General features: G+C 44.3%; 1 long non-coding RNA gene across 1 annotated transcript in view; it reads left to right on the top strand.

The window, feature by feature from the left end:
- The window catches only part of LOC118013406, a 49328-nt gene that overhangs the window by 12527 nt on the left and 14401 nt on the right, over positions 1 to 22400 (top strand). Inside the window, exons 2-3 of the long non-coding RNA XR_004680005.1 lie at positions 20828 to 20936; positions 21472 to 21532. This is a non-coding gene — a long non-coding RNA (uncharacterized LOC118013406). The remainder of the gene's footprint in view (positions 1 to 20827; positions 20937 to 21471; positions 21533 to 22400) is intronic.

Raw genomic sequence — 22400 nt, 5'->3', positions numbered from 1 at the left:
TGAATTCTTCATTTTCTCTCCAAAACTTGCTTTGCCTCTTGTAGTTCAAATCCCAAGTTTTCTGTGGTTTCTTTCTGTCCCTCACCATTTCCTACCCCACATCAAAATGGGAATAGTACCTCCACTGCATCACCCCCTTCTGTCTCTTTTTCACAAAAGCTAGATAGAGTTAACTGGACTCATCCTGAATACAGAATGAATGGGCAGCATTGGGTCCCTTTTTCTGTCTTTGTCTCCTTCTTTTAAACTACTGTTGAGCACCTCCAATGGGGAAGATTCTGTCCTGGGCTTTGGAAATACCAAGATGAGTATCACTTTACTGCCCTCAATGAGATGTCAGTTTCACAAAGGGGAAGTCGGTTTATATAAACAATGAGCCTGACCATAGAGACAGGTATAAGATGTTTTAAGGACACAGAGAAGAAACTGATGGACTGTTCTTGGGTGGTCAAGGCTGGTGGGTAGGGAAGGTCTTAGAATAGATGTTGTTTGGGGCGCTTGGGTGGCTCAGTCGGTTAAGCAACTGCCTTCGGCTCAGGTCATGATCCTGGAGTCCCGGGATCGAGTCCCGCGTCGGGCTCCCTGCTCAGCGGGGAGTCTGCTTCTCCCTCTGACCCTCCTCCCTCTCATGCTCTCTGTCTCTCATTCTCTCTCTCTCAAATAAATAATTAAAATCTTTAAAAAAAAAAAAAAGAATAGATGTTGTTTGAACTGAGTCTTGAAGGATTAACTGGAGTTAAGTGAATCAGATGGCATATGAAGGACAGGATAAGAGCAATGCATGAGTTTGGCACTGTTCAAAGGAATTTCAGCTAATTCGGTATGACTCATGTTTTTATGACAGCTTCAAATATATTTTTGCTACAATAGTCTTGTGAGGTAGGGAGTAATATCATCCCCATTTTACAGATGAAGGATCTGAGGAGAAAAGAGATTACGTGATTTGCCCAAGATTACATTGCTACTCAGAGATAGCACTCACTTGAGTTTCCAACCTGGCAGGAGGGGTATGGATATCTGCCCTCAATCCCATGCTCAGAGCAAAAAGAAAAATGTTTTGACACTTAAGCCAAACAGCTCTGCTTTCTAAACACTGCATTTCCTCTGTGAACCAAAGCAAAACTCAGACCTGAAGTTACGTTTCTACCACCAGGGTCCCCTATACCCCTGCTTTGAGAACACATGGTGTCTTGTTTCTAAGGGGAAAAGAAACGCTTACAAACAAGACTGTAAAGACATCTTAAGACAACAAAATACTCATAAAAAGGGAACATTCTGATGAGTTAAGTGTAAATGAATCAGAAACATATGGATTTAATCTACTTTAAGAGGCCCAGTGGAGTTTTCAGTGAAGGGCAAAATCTTGGAGGAGATTATATTTGGGGATATTTCCAAACCCAGGGCCATTAGTTCTAGCCAGGCCCAGAGCTAGGCTGGTATATGGATCTCCAAGGAAACCAGCAGGATGAGAACCTCAGAAAGGTGTGAAGGCCATTTTATCCCAAATCCTCAAACCCAGACTTGAAAATTTGCAAAGCAACAAGCCTTCTAAAAACACCTTTGCTGAACATCTCATTCTGGCCTGGGGCTGGGACACCAAGTCTCACCAACAATATCTCCTTAGAAATTCTGCTTCTTCCAAAAGGGTGTAGAGGTTAAGCTGAAACCCTCCATTTCTCCCAAAGTTTCTCTCTCTTTGGATTGAACCCTTTGATATGAACAATGTCCAGGCCATGGGCTTGGAATATGAAAAAGTGACCACAGTCCTCTTTGGCAGCATCAGATGGGAAATGAATATGCACAGAAATACTGAGTACAGTCAACTAAACAGGAAACAACATAAGAAAAGGAGAAATATCCAAATACATCAGTCTGGTTGGGTAACATCAGCCATGAAAACAAACACAGGCCAGCAAGGCCTAGAGCCCAAACAGATCAGGCTGGTTTAATGGAAACCAGGCAATGAGCAGGTGTGTTTCCCTTGGTGTAATCATCTTTGGTGCTCCCCCGTGTACCATGCCTTTTCTGGGGTCCCATATGGTCAACCACCAGGGAACTGGGGGCTCAGAGCCTGCTCAGTGTTAATTCAGCCTTCATTTCTTTACCCACTCAAGTGCCCTCTTCCACATGAAAACAGCTTGTTCTCTGTTGCTGATTTTTCCCTCCTTCACAGTGGCGGTGCTATGGAAACAGGCATTTCTTATCCACCACTGATTGAATCAAGCTTGGGGGGAGGGGGGAACCAAAAAAATGAGCAAGTGGAACAGTATTCTCCCCAAATGCCTTAAATTGAAATCATCTGTCTCACAGTCCAGCCTGCCCCGCTCCCCAAGCCACACCCGGGCAGCTGTGGAGGTGGGCGGGGCGTCCCTCCCTCACTGACACGGTGGAATGGCTGCAGTAAGGTGATATGCTGAGAAGAAATTCACTTCTGGGCTGCTTTTGTACAGCTCCCCCCCTGCACCCCTGTCATCAGCTTTCACACTCAGCATGAGCCTCACATGGAAACCTGTGAGTCACTTCCCTCAAGTGCTATACAGATAGCATAGGAAGTTCTGGGCGGGGCTGGTTGGGGAGCAGGGACACTAGGTCTCACAGCATTTTCTGTGTCCCTGGAAGTCCCCATTGTTACCCCCTCTTCAAGACAGGCCTTCTTCTCCCTTGTCAATGCCTGAAATCAGTCATCTTAGAGATTTATTTCTTTAGCTTAAGACTTTGATATTTAAGGCAAATAACCAAGGTGAGGTGGAATATGATTCATGTTAACATGAAGAAAGAATCGAGGAGAGGCAAGCTGTGGTAATGGGTGACAAGGTGGTGGGGTGGCACCGTGAAGCAGAGGCCTGCAGGAATGGTAGGAGGGAGGCTGAGAACATTAGAAATACACTATATTCACTTCCCAGGTCCCCAACCCCCACACCTGGGCCTTTCTGGAACTGGAAACAGAAGGGGCTCTGGAGCCCTAGGAACCCCACTGCTCCTCTCCAGGATGCCAGCAGAGATGGGCACATCGGTCCTCAGTCAGGATGTATTTGCTGAGAGGCTGCTGTATGGCAGGCATGGCTCTAGACACTGGGGCACACCAGTGGGAAAAACAGGGCTGGGGTTGACAGACACTTTTCAGAGGAATTCAGGAGCTGTGTGGAGCACAGAAAGCAGAAGAGACCAAAGATGTCCCTATCATCCCCTCCCCAGCTCCCCAGCTCCCCAGCTGGAGTGCAGAGCCCCAGTGCCTCTCTAGCTCCAGATTCTTCTTCAGTAGGTCCTGCCTTGCAGGGAGGGCTCGAGCTGTCCAACAAATTCCTTCAGATGCAGTGCTGAGCTCACTAGACTCCAGAGCCTGAGGCACTGCCTGGGGGGGGATGACCAAGCTGCTCATAGCCTACCCTCACCGTGCCTCAGTTTCCACATCTGTTTCCACAGTACCAAGAGTCTGTACATAGAGCAGGGAGGACAGCTCCAGAAAAGCATGCTGTTTGGCAGTGTTATTCCTTGCACAGATGGCCAGGACTTTGGTGGAAGCTGGCCCAGCCTCTCAAGGGAGAGATGCTTCAGAATCCAGTTACCCCTTCCCCAGCACTCCAGAATCTCCAAATCCACAGGACTGAGCGGGTGCTTTGGAACTAGTGCATTATTGGCTGGTGTTCTCAGCTGGACTATGGATGGAAAGAAAACTCAGAATAGGATAAAAAAGATGGGCTGAAGGTGCAGAACAGGGGGCAGGATTTGGTGGTGGGCTTCTTGCCCAGCTTAATTGTTTTCATCCTCAAAATGATTCCCAACAGCTGGGCCAGTGATCAGCCTGCTCATGGTCCCGGAGCGGCTCAAGGCGAAGGAGAGCCAAGGCACTTGGCAGAGGTGCAGCAAGGCCAGCGCCTGCACCAGCACCAGTGAGCTCGGTGCAGGGGGAAGGGGAGAGGGAAGCTGGGCACCCATTGCTTTGTTATGCTTGTTGGTGGGCGTTTTGAGGAGGAGGCGTTGGGGACAGCCCAAGCTGAGTATAGGCTACTCTGCCAGGCTGTCCTCCCCTCCACATGACACCCAGGATGGTCACCCTCAGGCTCCCTGGGCAGCTGACCTGTGACATAGACTATGATTTCCTGTCGTCTTTGACCAGCTTTCTCAGGTGGCCAAAGCATTCGGCCAACAAGGCCAAGGGCTAAATACAAATTTCCAGGGAGATAAGTGAGCTGCATTCTGTCCTAGGCCTCAGGTGCCTGCTCCAGCTATAAAAAACCATCTGATCAATGCCGGCCTCTGGTCACAAGAAGAGCCAAGCAGTGTAACCCAGCACTGCCCAGGCATCTGCAGTCCATCAGTGACAGAGAACTGCGCATTTCCGCTCCCCAGCATGGAGCTGTAGAAAGGACATGGCTGGTCCTTGTTAACTGCCTCAAGACGGAAGACTTTTTAGGGCATGTGCTAGTTTCTCCGGAGCTGTCTTTGCTACATGACTTAAATAATTTTAAAACTCCCCAATGTGTAAAATAATTGACAAACACCAGGGTAAAGTTAAGCACTAGAGAACAGGGGCTGGGAACTAAGAGTTTGGCCATCCCACAGTATAATCCCATCTGAATTTCAGCTACTCATCAACTAATCCTTCCTGTATGTCTAACAGTAAGAACAAATGTGCCGGACACTGTTCTAATTGCTGATCATCTCATTTAATCCTTGCAACAATCTTGTAAAACAGGTATGATTATGATCCCCATTTAGCAGATGAGTGCATCGAGGTACAGAAAGGGGAATTAACTTGCCCAAGTCATAAGGCTCTAAATGGCAGAGCAGGAATTCAAACCCAGGCAGCCTGCATCCAGGCTGCACCTTCTTGACCATAGAGCTAATCTGTCTACTCTGGGCAAAGTACCATGCTGGCTTACGTGAGGGAATTCAAATAAATACACGATGTGGTCATTGCCCTTGGGGAGTTTAGCATCGCCAGGACTTAACCAGTCTTTCCAGACTGGCCTGCACAAATCTCCTGCCTGCGTGGAATTCTTCAATCTCTGTATATATCTTTGAGTCTTTGAACTTCAGTGCTGTAGCTAGACCATCATCAGCCCCCTCTCCTATCCCTGTACATCAAATCCCACAGCCACTGAAATCCTACCTTACACGCCTCAAACTATTCTTCCAGACAAGTCAGCCAGAGCTCCTTCCTTCCCCGACCACTGCTCTGAAGTAACAGAAAGAATTAAGCAGTCCCTTGCCAACCTTCATGACAAAGATGTTGCGTGGAGGCCAGAGGACACAGCTGAGTCGGGCCTACTGCCTGGGCTGCAGCCCCAGCCAAATATGAACCAGGTCAAACAGCAAAGTAACGGAACACGCTGCACTCCCTGAGCCTGCCCGGCCCAGCTCAACCAGTAAGGTCACCCCCGGCCGCCCACTTGCAAATAGGTCATTTGGCATTTTACATACTTCCTGACAGCACTTGCCTGCAGGTTTGGGGGATGCTGCTTGGCATTTGGTCCAGAACCCAGTCCATCTGGGAACCTCAGGGCTACAAGAGGTGTGTAGTAAGTTAGCAAAAGTCAAAAAGGGGATTTCATGAGGAGCTTGAGCATTAAGCTCCAATCAAGGTTGAGCCAAACAGGTAGAAGGAGCCTGAGGCCAGGGTGACCCAGACACACAAAGAAGGCCCACAAAGCACAGGATTTCTTCTGGAGCATTGAGCCTACTAATAAGGGCTATTGGAGGCCAATGTAGAATAATGACTGAGAGCCAGATCTCCTTCCTGGAAGGACCATTAAAAAACAGCTACATTTTGGCAACAGGGAGTTGGAGATGTTCTGTCAGTCTCACTGTTCACTTCTGGCTCTAGAGTCCCCGAGAGCCTTTTTAAAGGGCCAGTGCCTCTCTTTTTCCATCGGGGGCACCTATATCACAGAGATACCAGGGCATGAGAGTGAGTAGAGGGGCCCTTATAAGCATCTTGTAACAGGACCCTGGCTCTGGACTGAGGAAATGATGCTTAGAAAAACTGCAGTATTTTTAGGGCATAATGTGCATGAGAAAGAGGGGCATGATAAATCAAAGGTGACAGTAAGGACACACTGCTTTCTTTTCCTGCAATCTGGCTTGGTTTTGTAAGCCTCCAGGGGGTGCAAGCCTCTTCCAGGAGGAGAGCCAGCTGGTACCAAGGCAAGGCTGCCCTGGCATGAACCCCTAGGCCACCAAGAGCTGAAACAACCTCCATTGTTGTGCTCCAGAGTAAAGAGCACTCACACCCAGTTATTCGCCCCTGCCCTTCCTTGCAGTGCCCATCCCTGCCCACACAAGTAAAGGTCTAGAATCTGGGGAGCTACTCGGATTCAGGCAAATTCCAGCAGGTAGCCACCATGTATAGGATCTGGCCCATCCCCAGCGTACAGGCTTGGAGGTAAGCACCTTACCAAAAGGGTGCCCAGGAGAGTGGAAGACCAGATTCGTGAGCTACGGAAAACATCAGAGAGATAGCATGCTCATGGTGCATGAAGTGTGCCTTCTGAGGCGTTCAGAGGGTACGTTCGGGAGTAGCCATAAATAAGCTCAGCTGACTTCCAGAAAAGCAGGCAGGATGCAGGGGCTCGAAGAGTCAGCCCACTGCTGTTAGCATTGCCATCCCAGGTGTAGCCTGGCCTTACCCCTAGCCACCCAAAAGGGCAACCCCAAATCATCTAAGTAGTTTCAGCTTCTCCTCTGATCCATGCATCTTTCCCAGAAGGTAGGTTATACAATTCTTATTGCAACTCACCTATAGTCATTTAACTCCTGCTTCTTCAAAATTAGAAAGGGAAAGAAGAATTAGTTAAGACCTCAGAGTACCTTCTAAAAATGAACAATAAACCAGAACAAGAACAATATGTGCTTTCCAGGATTCAGCAGCTTGTGCAATTTCCCTATGTTTACAAAGCACTGGGCCCTGTTTCCCCAGAGTCACTAGGATGAAACTCTCAAGTAAAAAGTGACCCTCTGATGGTTTTTTCAGAGGTAGCAAAGAAGGGAAGGACCTTGAAAATTTGTTGTTTTCATTGTTTTCCCCACTCCACAAAAACATCATATGTGAAAAGAATCCCCAATAAGTGGTTGTGATTTTTAAAATAGAGTTGCTCAGTGTTTTGTTTTGTTTAAATATTTTATTTATTTATTTGAGAAAGAGAGAGATAGAGAGCAGGAGCATGGGGAGAGAGGCAGAGGGAGAGGGAGAAGCAGACTCGCTGCCGAGCAGGGAGCCTGAGAGTTGCTCAGTGTTTTACAAAATCTCAAAGCATTCAAATTAGAAAGGACATTGGAAATCACGTAGTCACACCTTCCATCTGGTGTGGCCATCAGTTCTGCAGCAAAACCAGCAGGATGGTGCAGATGTCTACCTCCAGAGGCAGAAACTCATTCCCTCAAGGGGCAGCTCAAACATTTCTGGATAGTGCTATGTTTTAGATAGTTTTTCCTTATTTTAAGCCAAAATTAATTTTCCTATACCTTCTAGCCAGCACTGCAAACTGTGTTCTCTAGGGTCACTATAAATACCTCCACCCTTTCCCCCATGACAGCCTTCAGATCTCTGAAGATAGCTGTGGTGTGCCACACCCGCCCATGCCTTCTCCAGACTAGAGTCACTGGTTTGTCAAACAACCCAACTTTATAAGCCATTAGCTGCCTAGATCTTTTCCATTGAAGGGCAGTTTTTGGCAGGGTCATAGTTGTTGTTGCTCTGCCTTCTCTGCCAGCATCCATCCCTGTGCCCCATGGTTGTTGTACATATGGACAAGCACCCTTTCCAATTGGCAACTCAGCTCAGCCTCCGTTAGACCATGGGGGTGGAGTTAGATTCAGAAGTAGAATGACTCACCTTAGAGTGCTTTTCTTCAGAAGGGCAGAGGACTGAAAGCTGTGTGAGAAGAAATATGCATGCCTTATATACTGTTGTGTCCCCAGTAGCTGGTACACGGGACTCATATTTTCTGATGTGTGAATGCATAAAGGAATGACAGAAAGCAAGCTGGGATCAGGGGTAGAGATAGAGAAATATTTCCATAGATTGAAAACGTTTACCTCAAATGTCCTGAATCCCCTGCACCCATCCTGGAGCCCCTCCTAATCCAACACACCGGCCTCTGAAGCTAAGTTCTGCCCATAGCTATGCATACCACCCCACTTTGATCCTTTATCACTTAAACTTCCATCACCTCCTCCTCTTCACACCCTCACCAACCTCTCCCCATCTCTCCTCAAGGTCACAGTCCACAACCTTCATCTGTAAAATTCCCGTGGTGTTCCTCTGGGACACAAAATCCAAAGAGAGCCAAGCAAGAGGAATTAAACATGGCAGAAGATGTTGTATTGCTTTGGGGGCACCACTGATATCCTTTGGTCCTGGGCTCATTTGTGAAGGATCCCAAGCCAGTGCTCATTGCCCTGGCTACATGGACAGAAATTCCTGCCATGGGAGGCTGTCTGGGTTGTATCCGTCTGCACACAGATCTCTAGTAATGAGGCCTGGCTCAAAGGCGTTCTAGGGCCATATGTTGTTGAACAGCACAAGATGCAATTGATCTGTTAAGTGGGCAGTCTCATTTTTTATTTTTCCTCTCTGGAGTAAAAAGAAAAAGGAACTCTGGCCACTGGTGACATATAATCTCTGCAAGCGTCAGGACTGAGTCCATCTACACATGGAAAATAACTCCCCAGGCCTCCCTTCTCCACCCCCCACCTCTGGAGATAAACTATAATAAAGTATTAACAACTGGCTCTGCTCTTCTGACAGATAAGGGATGACTTTCTTTAAAAGACCTTTGTGCTCTGTTACTGCCAAAGATATTTAAACTGCAATCATTAGTGACTTCTCTGCTTACTACACAGACCAAGGCAGATTTCTCTGGGAGAGGCTCTATCAATCACATGCTCTGGGCAGGGAGCAGCTGTCTGAAGCTGGGAAGCAGGAGTAGGGCCCTGTAGGGAACATGGAGTTAGTTTTAGACCTCAAGTGAGATGAGCTGAGAGGTTTCTGACAGTGCAGTGGGGGTGAGGGAAGCACTGGGACCCATGCCTCCCCTTTCCCAAGCAGCCTGAGGAGGATGGCAGAGGCATGTCCTCAGAGAGGGAGAGAGCCGAACTGGGGCCTGAGATATTGTGATGTCCTTGGGGAAAGGGGCCGGGGAAGGGAAGGGACATTCAATGACAGCAAGTTCTCTTTTGTTCCTGTTCAAGTCTTTAAAATTCTGGGAAGCTCTTGGGATGGTGAGCCCTAAGAGGTAGGAAGCTGGAAGAAGTCATGTGGAAAGGGCGGGGAAACCGAGAGTTAAGGTGAGGGGAGAAAAGAGAATGGAGAGAAGACAAGGCTGAGAAAAGGAGAAAGAGAACAAAGGAACAGAGAGAGAGGGAGAAGGAAGGAGTGCCAAGACAAAGGACAGTGACAGGGGACATAAAGAATGCAGTGACATGAGGGCAAGACAGCTTAAAAATAGAAATAAGTGAAGAAGAAAGAGACTGATTTCCTTTTATTTAAGGCTGAATAATATTTCACCATATGTATATACCACTTTTTTTTTTTTTTTTTTTTGTCCATTGATCTGTTGATGGCAGGGGGAGGGGGAAATGGGGAGTTGTTCCATTGGTATAAAGTTTCAGTTATGCAAGATGAATTAGTTCTAGAGATCTGCTGTACAGCATAACATTTTTTATTGACCACTTAAAAATTTGCAAAGAGTAGATCTCATGCTAAGTGTTCTTACTACACACACAAAACATCAAACAAGTAAAAGAGGTGATGGATATACCTATTATTCTTGATAATGTGGTGATGGTTTCACAAGTACATGCATATGTCCAAATGTATCAAACTGTGTACATTAAATGTGTACAGTTTATTGTATATCAATTCTACCTCAATAAAGCTGTTTTTTTGTTTGTTTGTTTGTTTTTAAAGAAGAAGAAGAAAGGGACTGTGATTAGAGAAGGCTGAGTCTTTGGGGAAAGAAAGGTTAAAAATTGGCAGCCCTTTCTAAACCTGTGAAACTCAGACACATTCCTGAATGTAATTTTTCCAAGTCAGAGAACTTTCTTTCTTTTTTCCTTCAGTCTTAGTTTCCAGAGTTTAAAAGTCAAATTTATTGCCTAAGTTTTGTGATTTGTTCAAATCAGGTGACTGAAACATCTATATCTGCTTCTTTGAGAGAGTTGTGTAAAGTTTACCTCCAGATGTCTCACCTACATTGCATTTCAGACTCTCAGCCTGTTAGAAAATGAGTGGAGTACAAATCCTGAATGAAGCACAAAACATACACTGGGAGAACCAGGAAGATAAGTTCTCCCAATCCATCTTGTCTTGGGAAGAGAATAACACATGACCTATGAAAGTAAGACACAGTTCGATAGTAAAAGGACTCAGGAGAAGAAGACATGAGAAAGGCAGGGATCTCAATGGAGCAGTCTTGTAGACATGCAATAACTAGAAAGACCAGTCAACCAATCAGGATTGTTGCAGTTGTCTGATTGCTTTGACTTGCTTTTAATTACTTAATGGATTTAGTTGGTAACACAAGAATATGGTATATATTTCCAAAGGTCCCAAAATGTCTGCACTGAGAAGTAAGTAAATCTCCCAGCCTTGTCCTCCAACTACAGTCCCTCTTCCCCCACCCAGGCAAATGCTGAGACCAATTCCTTATGCATAAGGCCATATTAGGATTGAGATCTTTAACAATAGGCCTGATTTAAGTCCTGAACATTGAGAGGATATTTGTTTTTTTGTTTGTTTTTTTTATTATATTATGTTAATCACCATACATTACATCATTAGTTTTTTTAATTAAATATTTTTTTATTCTTATGTTAATCCCCATACATTACATCATTAGTTTTAGATGAAGTGTTCCATGATTCATTGTTTGTGCATAACACCCAGTGCTCCATGCAGAATGTGCCCTCCTCAATACCCACCACCAGGCTAACCCATCCTCCCACCCCCCTCCCCTCCAGAACCCTCAGTTTGTTTTTCAGAGTCCATCGTCTCTCATGGTTCATCTACCCCTCCGATTTCCCCCCCCTTCATTCTTCCCTTCCTGCTATCTTCTTCTTTTTTTTTTTTTAACATATAATGTACTATTTGTTTCAGAGGTACAGGTCTGTGATTCAACAGTCTTGCACAATTCACAGCACTCACCATAGCACATACCCCCCAATGTCTATCACCCAGCTACCCCATCCGTCCCACCCCCATCACTCCAACAACCCTCAGTTTGTTTCCTGAGATTAAGAATTCTTCATATGAGTTTGATCATATGATACTTGTCTTTCTCTGATTGACTTATTTCACTCAACATAATACCCTCCAGTTCCATTCATGTGGTTGCAAATGGCAAGATTTCATTCCTTTTGATGGCTGCATAATATTCTGTTATATATATATACCACCTCTTCTTTATCCATTCATCTGTCAATGGACATCTTGGCTCTTTCCATAGTTTGGCTATTGTGGACATTGCTGCTATAAACATTGGGGTGCACGTACCCCTTTGGATCCTTACATTTGTATCTTTGGGGTAAATACCCAGTAGTGCAATTGCTGGATCATATGGTAGCTCTATTTTCAACTTTTTGAGGAACCTCCATACAGTTTTCCAGAGTGGCTGCACCAGCTTGCATTCCCACCAACAGTGTAGGAGGGTTCCCCTTTCTCTGCATCCCTGCCAACATCTGTCATTTCCTGACTTGTTAATTTTAGCCATTCTGACTGGTGTGAGGTGGTATTGAGAGGATATTTGTGACAGATCCTTTTTACATTTGAAAACACAATCGCGGTAGCTCCTGTTTAGGGAAGAGAAAGGAACCAGCATTGATGAGGATAGAGCAGTTAGGAGGTGGTATAGGAAAACTTGGGGGCCCTGCCCCACATTTCAGCATCTCCTTTGAGTTTAGCAATGGCCCTGGAGGATACTCCCACTTGGACTCCACCTCTTCTCATACTGACAGCACCAACCTCAAGTACATCCTTCCCCAGGGCTTTTCCAATTACACTGATGCCAGGGGAAACTACTGGTGCATGTGCAGGAATGATCTGGGAGTGCAGGGGAATTCATGCTTCCAGGAGCAACCCTCAGGCAGTGGAGAAAGAAAGCTGATAGATAAATGCTCCTCCTTGGCAATCCACAGAATGCATTCCTCAGAAGATCCTGGATAGGTCCTGGTGCCCTCAGCAGTGACTTACCTTATACACTTTTATATATCTTCCCTTCTCCTATCCTGCTTATTTCTCACTCTGATCCCTGAGATTATCTCCTAAATAGATAACCAGCACAGAAACCTTTGTAGGCTCTGCTTTCTGAGTGTACCACCAAGTAATTGTAGTTGTCCAGGTAAGAAATGATAGGAGCTTGGACTATGGTGGTAGTCATAGAAATAGATAGATTTGAAAGATATGTGGAAGGTTAAACCAGGAGCCTAATGCAGTCATGTTCTCTGGCACCACTCTCTTTTATATTCCCCCTTATGTTAGTTTTATAGTCATTGTAGTCAGTCCAGGCTCACAGTTTGTGGTAAATCCGAGATGGAAGAAGTCTGGTGATATGCCACAACCCTATTTTATAGCTCTGCAATTAGCCACCATATACAGAGGTAAAACTCAACAACCATTGCAAAACTAGTTACAGGAGATGAAGATGGCATTTCCAGGCAGTCCTTAATTTAATTGAATTTAAAATGGGGCCTTTGGCTGATATCCATGACATGAGATAGGCAAGACCACATAGCCAGGACCATAGTAGTAGAGAAAGAAGTAGCAGTAATAATAAGGGGAGGGGGGAGAAGATGTTCTTAATTGAGCCATGCACACTTATGCCCATACTTCCCCTGTGGAGGAAATATCATTACCCCTATTTTGTAGATGAAGCAATAGAGACTCAGAGAGGTATGATATCTTCCCAGCGTCACCTGAGTAGTAAGTGGTAGACAAGGACTCACCTTGGTCCAAATGGCTCCAAAGGCCAGGCTTTTAACAACTATCTCCTTTTAAATTTCCTTCTTCTCTAACGTGGGCAGAAAGGCCTGGGAGAGTCCAGCCATCTCTGCTCATGCTGGATTATTAGATTAATTGATTGTCAGTTAGATTCTGTTACTTAGTAGCTGAGGCTCAAGTTAACATTTGGTATATTATGGTGGTAATCATATTGCAATACATCAATGTATCAAATCAACATGTTGCACACCTTAAATTTATACAATGTTATATGTCAATTATAGGTCAACAAAAATTTAGTTAATTATTTTTAAGAAGATGACATTTGGTGGGAGTGGAGAATGGAGATGACAATGAGTGGCCTTGGCATGCTGGATGCACTAGAGGCAGCTCTGAAAGCCTCTCACTTATTTATTTGACCAAAAATTTATGTCAATTCATTTAATCCTTGTAACAACTCCATGATATAGGTACTGCTATTATCCCCCTTTTGTAGATGAGGAATCTGAGGCAAAATAAAATGGCTTAATAACTTGCCCGGGGAAACATAGTTAATAAGTAGTGGAACTGTGATTTTTAGCCCAGAAATCCCAAAATCGGTGTTCTTACTCACTGTTCCATGTTGGTCCTCCTTCACTGATTCGGTCTACAGACAAACACTTGTACGTATTTGCTCAGTATCAGAGTTTAGTTAGATACTGTGGGAGTGAGGACAGGGCAAAATATAAAATTGAATCAAGCAAGAATTTAGTCCCCATGTAATTTATTCTCCCATAGATTTTAAGTATTTCCATAAATGATCATAAGAAAATGTAGAAAGTGACAACTGTCCAGTGAAAGATCCTGATAAAATACCATGGGGACTCAAAAAAGTAGAGATTCCAACTTAGGAGAATGTGACAGGATGGTACAACAGTTTTTTTAAAAGATTTTATTTATTTATTTGTCAGAGAGAGAGAGAACAAGCATGGGGAGCGGGGGGTAGTGAGGGAGAAGCAGGCTGCACACTGAGCAAAGAGCCCAATGTGGGACTCAATCCCAGGACCCTGGGATCATGACCAGAGCCGAAGGCAGATGCTTAACCGACTGAGCCACCCAGGCGTCCCAAGTGTCCAACAGTTTGTTTTCTTGCATAACAAATCACTCCAAAATTTAGTGGCTCAGAAGCCACCTATTTATTATTTCTCACAATTCTGTGGGGGGCCAGGCATTTCTTCTGTTGGGTTGGCTCCATGGTGCTGGATGATCTAGGCTGTCCTCACTTACCTGTGGAGGCTGGGGCCTCCCTACCTATGACCTCTTGTCCTACAGATGCATAGTGTAGCCTCACTCTCCTGGTGGAAAACCCTTCCTATCAGCAAGAAGGAAAGCCTGATGCTCAAACACTTTTCAAGCCCCACCCTATGTCACATTTGCTAATATTCCACTGGCTTAAACAAGCCACATGGCCTAGTTCAAGATTCAAAGTTTGGAAAAATAGATTCCACTTTTTGATAGGAAGAGCTGCAACATTACAGTGCAACAAGACATGCTTGGAGGGATTGGAGGGAAATGTAGTCTTCTTTCTTTTCCCCCCAGTTAGTCAGGACCAGAAAAAGTGTTACAAGAAGGATGGGCCTTGAAAGGGGCTGGGAAATGTGGAAGACTTTTCATATGTGGGTACAAAACCATAGAAGCAAAAGAGCTGAGGGGTCCGCATGGACCAGCAAGGGCTTCATTTGTGCTAAAGGAAGGTTGGAAGGGTAAGTTGGAATTGAATCCTAGAGCGGATGGAGTAGTGTCTATCATGGATGGATCAGATCATGGATGTTTTCCAATGACTAAGGAAGAGACTGATCTCTACTTACAGACCACCGCTCCTCCAAGAACCTGCTCCACCTACACACTTGGCTGCCATGGCAGCACGTTTCTTATGTCCCTGCAGTGCCCTCACTCCCTGGCCTGAGTGGCAAGCAAAGCACCTATGGTAGCTGGTCTATAGGCTGCCAAAGCTCTATGGTTGTCTATCCTGGAAAGGTGAGCTGCCACTGTGGTAAATGAAGGGTGGCACATCTTGGGGACTCAGATATTAAGTGGCAGAGGTGAAATGAAGAGTGCACTGTGGTTAAGTCAAAGCTGGGTCATCAAAAGTCATGTTCAAATTGGCCATGTGGGAGCTGAGAGTTAGGGAGCCAGTTGGTAGAGAGAGGAGAAGAAGCACATAAAAGAGAGAAACTCTTTCCCACCCATGCGTAGGTTTACAGGTAATTGTTTTCTCTTCAGGGTTTCAGTGGTTCTGTCCCTGCCTTAGATAGATGATGGATGGTCTGTCTCTGCATCAAGTGATGGGTGAGTCTCTCCCTTTCATCCCTAGCTAGAACATTGGATGGGATAAAATTTTGAAAAGAAGTAGAGAAACCTGGGATTGAAGTATGTCTTGGTCAGGTTGCAAAGTGGAATTGAACCCCAAATGGGGTGGGTATTCAGGACTCGAGTTATTTTTAAAATGAGCTATTCTTTTTCCATCTCTCCTAACAACTAGACATACCATAAAATGAAAACTGAAGCCATCATATTTTCAGGCAAATCCTGTGATTAGGTGAAGTCTTGAAAGCTTAGAGAGTATTAGTTTGAAGTCTATTTCTTTCTTTCTTTCTTTCTTCCTTTCTTTCTTTCTTTCTTTCTTTCTCTCTTTCTTTCTTTCTTTCTTTCTTTCTTTCTTTCTTTCTTTCTTTCTTTCTTTCTTTCTTTCTTTCTTTCTTTCTTTCTTTCTTTCTTCTTTCTTCTTTCTTTCAATATTTTATCAGTTCTCACTCCAGTTGTTAAAGAAGCCAGACACCATTCCATTCTGCATTTTTCCTTTTGGAAAGTGGTACTCGGTACTTGGTACATTTACAAAGTACATCTCAGCAGTGGCACAGGAAAATATATTTCCCTGGAAACCATAAGTCACACAATAGTCCTCACCCTCAAAAGCCCCATGGGGCAGAGAAATCCCCATTATAATTAAAATCCTATTATTCTGGTTTTATGTCACCTCTTTTGCTGTAAATGAGGGTCAGTCCAGCTGTCAGAGCACAGAAAGACACAGATACAATGTGGTGTGTCAACCACTTATGTTTCTCTTTTATGAGATCACCTTTTATAACTTTGCCGTCAGCCCACCGACAGACTATAAAACTTGGCTTATTGGAAACAGATACATTAACCATGAGACATCACTTGTCAGAGACTGATCCAGTCCATCCTTAGAGAGAACACCATTGGGAATGAGAGCCAGAGTTTCATCTAAAAATGTGTAGACACCTGTCCTGAGTCACCCTGGCCATCACACCTTGTGGAAAACACCCATGCTGAGCCCTCTTAGAATTTGTGAGATATTTATGGGTTAGGCACCAAGGCTGACTGCTTATGAATCTTATTCCAGTAGAATTCATAGTCCACAAATCCAGCCAAATATTACTCTCAAAAGCATTTCTAGTCTATTTGTGGCAACAGAAATGTCTCCTCTTTTGGAAACCCAGAATGTTGGCAACAGGGGCCAGCTTCCACTTCAAAGGAAGAGTGTTCAAAGCAGATGCCCCTTTGGACTTGAGTAACAGTAGGAGGGGTCTGACATGCCCAGTTTTCATGCATATTCAACTATTCACACTTTGTCTTACCTTCACTGCATGCTCAGAAACAACCTCTGACCCCAAATTGGTCTCATTCTGCACAAATGGGACTTTGGAGTCCACAGACAGAAAGAGCTTGAAGAGTCTCCCTGTTGCCACAGCTTTGCTCTCTTTTAGGGTATGACTTAATTTTGTGCATGACTCTCTTCCCTCAATATCCAGGCGTTCAGCTGCAGATGAGAAGCAATGCAGTGAAGTTTCATGATGCAGACACCACTGGAAAACACATCTCCATGGCAACCCCGGGGTTACCTCACCCAACAGTGTTCAGATGTTATTGACCACAGAAGCATTTTTTTAAATGTAAAGCAAACATCAGCTATGTCTACATAGCCAAGAGCTTTTTATGTTTTGTTTTGTTTCTTTTTGGTTTATTTTTGATGTTATATCACTCCATTCAGAGCTCTTGGGATAACATCATATGTTTGGGGAGAATTTTCTATATGTAGATAGCATTTTCCCCTGTGCCTCTGTCTCAGCACATGGACATTTCTTTCCTACAAAAATAGGAGCGGTTCTTCTAAGCAGACAGTGTCATTATTCATCTCTGCTCTAGTTGCTGCCTATTGCCAAAGAGTCTTTTTTTTATGTTTTGAATCCAGAATTTATATTTTCTCACAGCTTCAGCAGGATCCAGCCCACTCAACATGTGATCAGGATTGTTCACTGAAAACCTGCGTGCTCAGGTCAGAGTGGGAGTCACTGCTGCCATGATGACCCTTCACCCTCCAGATTGGAATCATTAACTCAGGCATACACGTGGTTAGCACTTCTCTGCTTTCCTCAGCCTGATGGTGGTTAGCATTATTGGGAATGACGTCTCTTGTCCCCAAAGAGCTAACTTAATTGTTGTGAAACATTAGAGAAAAAAGATGTTGTTCCTCTACACCAGTGGTTCTCAATATGGTGGAGAGGAGGGGTTTTATCCCCCCAAAACATTTGGCAATTTCTGGAAACCTTTTTCATTGCCACAAGTGGGAGATGATATCTCATGGGTAGAAGCTGGGATGCGGCTAAACATCCTCCAATGCAAATAACCAGCCCCACTCCCCAACACTAAATGATCCAACTCAGAATGTCATTAGTGCTAAGATTGAATAACTGTGCTCTACATAGCCGAATTGGAAACCCAGCAAGGTGTGGATTCACAGCACTTCAGATCTCTATTATTATCAATGAGAGACAAACAATGGATTATTTATTAACTGCAAGTACATTCACTAGAGAACTCTAGTACTTAGAAGTACTTTCCTGTGACTGGAAGAGTTTGTAGTGTATGCTAATCCCTTCTGGAAAGACTTTTCTTCTCTGAATTATGATCTCAGTCTACATATTGTCTCACACTGCCTATTGTTAACATTCCTTTCTGCACAATTCATATGAACATAAATCCTTCCTTTAAGATCTAATCAATTAGACTTAAAGAAAAGTAGATTCTTTATTTAAAAGCAATATGCTTACTCCAATCTCTCTCTCTCTCTCTTTCTCTCTCTGGAAATCTCAGGATAGGTGGAGTCAGGAGAATGGATGGAGTGACCTTCAGGAACCCATCTCATGGCCACATCTGTAATCTACTGTTCATCCTTAATTGCCATTTCTTTGCTATCACTAGTCTTCTAGTCATATGTCTTAGAATTATTACCTAAATGTGATTCTTATGCTGTATAAATATGGCCAAATTTTTTGTTTTCCTCTGACGGAAATAGGAAGAAGCACGAGAGAAGCTTAGCTCCTGGGATCCACCAGCATATAAGCCAACCACAGAGATCACATTTAGACAAGTTCTCAGAGTAAATCACTTCAATTTCCACTGCTGGCCTTCTCACCAGGAACACTTTTCTTCCAAAGCATGAGTGGCTAAGTCATATCAAGGCAAACTTAGGTCAAGATTACAAGTATGTAGGCCCTCTGAATGTCACACCCACTTGCTCACTGCCAGGGAGGCAGATGATGTAAGGCTAAGGGAAGAAACTTGCTTAGTGGGCTCTCACTCAGGACAGAGTGGGCTGGGCCAAGGTACCCGGTTGAGGGTTCCATGCCAACAAGATGGCGATTCTCTGAAAAATACTACTGATTGGAGAGAACCATCTAGAGTGTTCTGCAGAGTTTCTGCTCCAATTCCTCATAGTTGTTACATTTAAGAAAGTGCTTAAGGTGTTAAAGCAAAGAAAGCATTTTAGAAGTTGATATAGATACACTGATAGGCATATAAACAGAGGAAGATGAGCTAAAGAAGCTTCAGTAGCTTAATGCCACCTCACAGTGGAAATTTAAGAAAAAGAAAAAGAAAGAAGAAAAGATCATCTTAGTGTATCTTAAACTGTAAGGATGCTCAAATTACCTTTGGGAATGCTACAGCATAGGAAGCTGTATAGCATACAACTCTCTAGAATTCAGCAGTATCACCTGTAAGCAGGTTCCATGGATTGCTGGCAGCATAGACTACTGATATTTGGGACAGAGTCTGGGCCTGACAGACCCACCCTCTCTGGATGCACCACAGTTCTCAAGGCAGAATTTGATTGGTTTATTTTATCCCTTGAGCAGAGTTTATTTCTTGGTCCCACCATGACCCAGGCAGTAGGATGGGTCTCACCCAGACCCCCTTAGGCGCTTCATGCAGAAAGAATCTCCTGGGCCACTTTCCTTTGCAGGGAGCAAAAAGTGAGGCAGGCCCTGTATGCTTCATTGACTTCTCTCCAGGGCAGGGTCTAGTTTAAGGTCTTCATCACTCAAGCTCCTCACTTCTAACCCAAACTGCTATTACCCCCATCAGTTGCTCTGCAGCCTAGGTCTGGAAGAATAGAGCCCCTTTTTAGCAGAGGAAGAACCATCTTTGCATTTGCTTGCACAGCCTGTCAGCAACTTTGCTGCACAAGGCCCTGGAGGAGCTGAGCTGGCCCTTCTGTTAAGGGAAAGCCAGAAAATCCATACAGATGTTTTTCTGAAGTTGTTCTGACCAGGGCTCAGGGATTTAGCCCTGCCTGGGATCACATAGCATGGGGGAGGTAGGGAATTCTCTTTGGGGAGCAGGAAGTATATTACATGAAATCAAAATGTAAGTGTGTTCTTTTTGGATTAGGCAATGTTTTTCCCTTCTGTTTTTCTTTATACAACCTTATCACTTAGCTCCTTTATTTCTTTCTCCTATGCCTTCCTTGGCTCCCAAGCCAGCTCTGGCTCTCAGGATAGACTCAGCTCACTGGGCAGCCCTGAATGGCATGGTTTGTAGCCACTCTGTACTTCAACCTCATCTAAGTCTCACTAGGGCCTTTCTGATCTCATTTTCTTATCCTACTCCATCTGGATTATCAGATCTTAAAAGACCTCTGACTTACAACCCAGAGGCCACTAGGGTAGGATGCATGACTTTCCTTGCTACTTGACTCCCTGTTCCTGTTATGGTCCACATTAGCCTCCCTCTCACACTCTCCCCCTTCCATACCAGTACCTGTCTGCAGACAGGCAAGTGAAATAGACTCCCCACACCTAGTGTTCATTTATGTGCATAGAAGACATTTCATTTCATAATTTGAAATGAACTTTAAATGTATGTACCCCCAAGAGAGGAATACTGAACTAAACTCATAGTAAGGCATGAATGGTGCACAGTCTCACCTCAAAGCAGAGATTTCATTTGTGTTTGTTTGCATGCCTGTTGGGTTTAGCATTGGATTTCCCTTGGGACTGGGGCTGATGGGAAGGGGTACAGAAAGAGCAGAGAAGCACTGGACAGCAATGGGAAGCCAACCCTCATTTTCTTCACCATTTTGATAGTCTCCTCTGCTTAAGCATCTTCCTTCCTCACTTTTTCCTGGGTCATCTCATGAGTCAGCCAGACCTGAGCTGGTGTTGCTTGGCATGGGGAACACAGGCTCTATGAGGTGGAGGCGACTCTCACCTTTGTGCCTTTCATGCATTCCCTATCCATTCTTAGGTTCAAAGTAGCTTTCCCCAGAAATTGAGAAATGAACCTGTCTGCCGGAAGGCAAGGGTTTGACTTCTTTATTAATCAAGAAATTTTGAAAAGAACAGAAGTAGAAGGAAAACAAAGCTGAGAAGGGATGAGCCCTAGGATGGAAGAAATGAAAGGCAGAGTAAGAATCTGTTGAAAACTCACAGTAGTTAAGCTATCCTAAATGAAATTAAATAATGACACCATGTGTCTTTGTGCCAGTCCTGGGCCTGTTTGTCAATTCATTCATCCTCTCCTTTCCCCATCTGCTCTATATCACAGGGGCCGACCACTGCAGGCTGTTTCTCAAAGTCCTGTGGTAGCAGGGTTCTGGCTGGATTCAGCCATGGGGACATCAGTGGGAGACAGGAGGGCAGGAGGAGAGAAAAAGGTTGGTGTCTCTCCCTCCCTCTCTGCCTTACACAATTTGTATGTCAGTATTTCTTAGTGTTGTCACAAAAAAAAAAAAAAAAAGACTCTACAGGGAACTCAGAGACTTTAATGACCTGAATATCAAGGGAGAAATAGAGAGGCATCCAGATAGAGAGAATGACCTCTTTGCTCTCATCTTCCTTAAACATTGATTAAAGAGTAGGCTCTATCCAGCTGTTTCTCATTCACCTTTTTGGGGGGGGGGCAGGGGGGTTGGTACCCTCTCATATGGGCAGGTGACTGAGGGCCTCCACACTAGGTGTGGTGAAATCAACCTTCAACCTCACTTCACACAGGTCACTATGAATGACACATTTGTTCTAAGACAAACTGCATGAGTGAGTGGTCACCTCTTGCTTTAGAAAATTTAGCATTTTGATTTCTTTGCTTATGCCTATGATGCTGCTAGACCTTGCATATAGAATATTCATACCATTTAAAAATATGGCCCAGACTCTGGACCATGTTGCCTTTCTTTTATACTTCTATTCTAGTTTATACTCATCAACCCACCTGTTCCAAAGAGGTCATTTTACTACTCCATAAAGAAAAAAGGTATGATTTCCAAATTTGCTTCACTGTTAAACACTATTCAGAAACTAAGCAATGGAGAGACTCTCATTAGTATGGTTAGCTCCTAGGGGCTTGGACTCTGGTTTGGATGTTGTAAGAAATGTGGTAAGGAATTTGGGATACAAATCTCAATTCCCAACTCCCCCACCCTAAACTCTCAAGCCAACATTTTATTCTATCCTGTTTTATTTTCAAACATTAAAGTAGTTTTGTACTCTAAATAGCTGTCTCGCAGTATGTTATGTTAAGGATAATTTTTCAGAGCAAGTGTTCTGGAGAGAAGGAGAGAGGAAGTATGAGAATGCAGAATGCTGTTCCATCCACTCCTCCATCTGCTTTCTTTTTTGTATCTCTGATCCCATTTTGGCTAGGAGTTGTCCAAGGGCCAGATGGTAACCTAGAGAATCAGATTTGGGAAAATTCACAATGTCTCTCCAACCCTCCAATTGTATCTTCCAGCCTTCGCTTTTTCATGAAAACTAAGGAGTGGCCAATGAGATAAGAAGAAAACCAGGAGAGATGTTGGCTCAGAGGTCAACTGTCTTTCAAGTAGTCCCCAAGCAAACAGCAAAATACTATTCCTAAAACAGATTTTCCCTCTAGTGACAACTCTCCCCATCCCATTACCACCAAGTTCCTAGATGGAGTACCCACCTTTGAGTCTTCATGACTCCCACTCACCTCTTGGAATTGCTCTTCAAATGTCACCTTCGACATTCTGATAATTAAATTCAGGAACATCTTGGTCTTCATCTGCCAGATGCAACTGCAGGACTTGATGAAGTTGTTTGGTCCTTCTTTTCTCCATTCTGTCACTCTCTTCATCCGGTCACGGGCCAAACACTGTCTC

Source organism: Mirounga leonina, unplaced genomic scaffold (genome assembly GCF_011800145.1).
Source record: "Mirounga leonina isolate KUSES-001 unplaced genomic scaffold, KU_Mleo_1.0 Mir_153, whole genome shotgun sequence".
Lineage (NCBI taxonomy): Eukaryota > Metazoa > Chordata > Mammalia > Carnivora > Phocidae > Mirounga > Mirounga leonina.
Note: the sequence above shows the minus strand (reverse complement) of the source record. Positions and strands in the feature narration are given on the sequence as shown.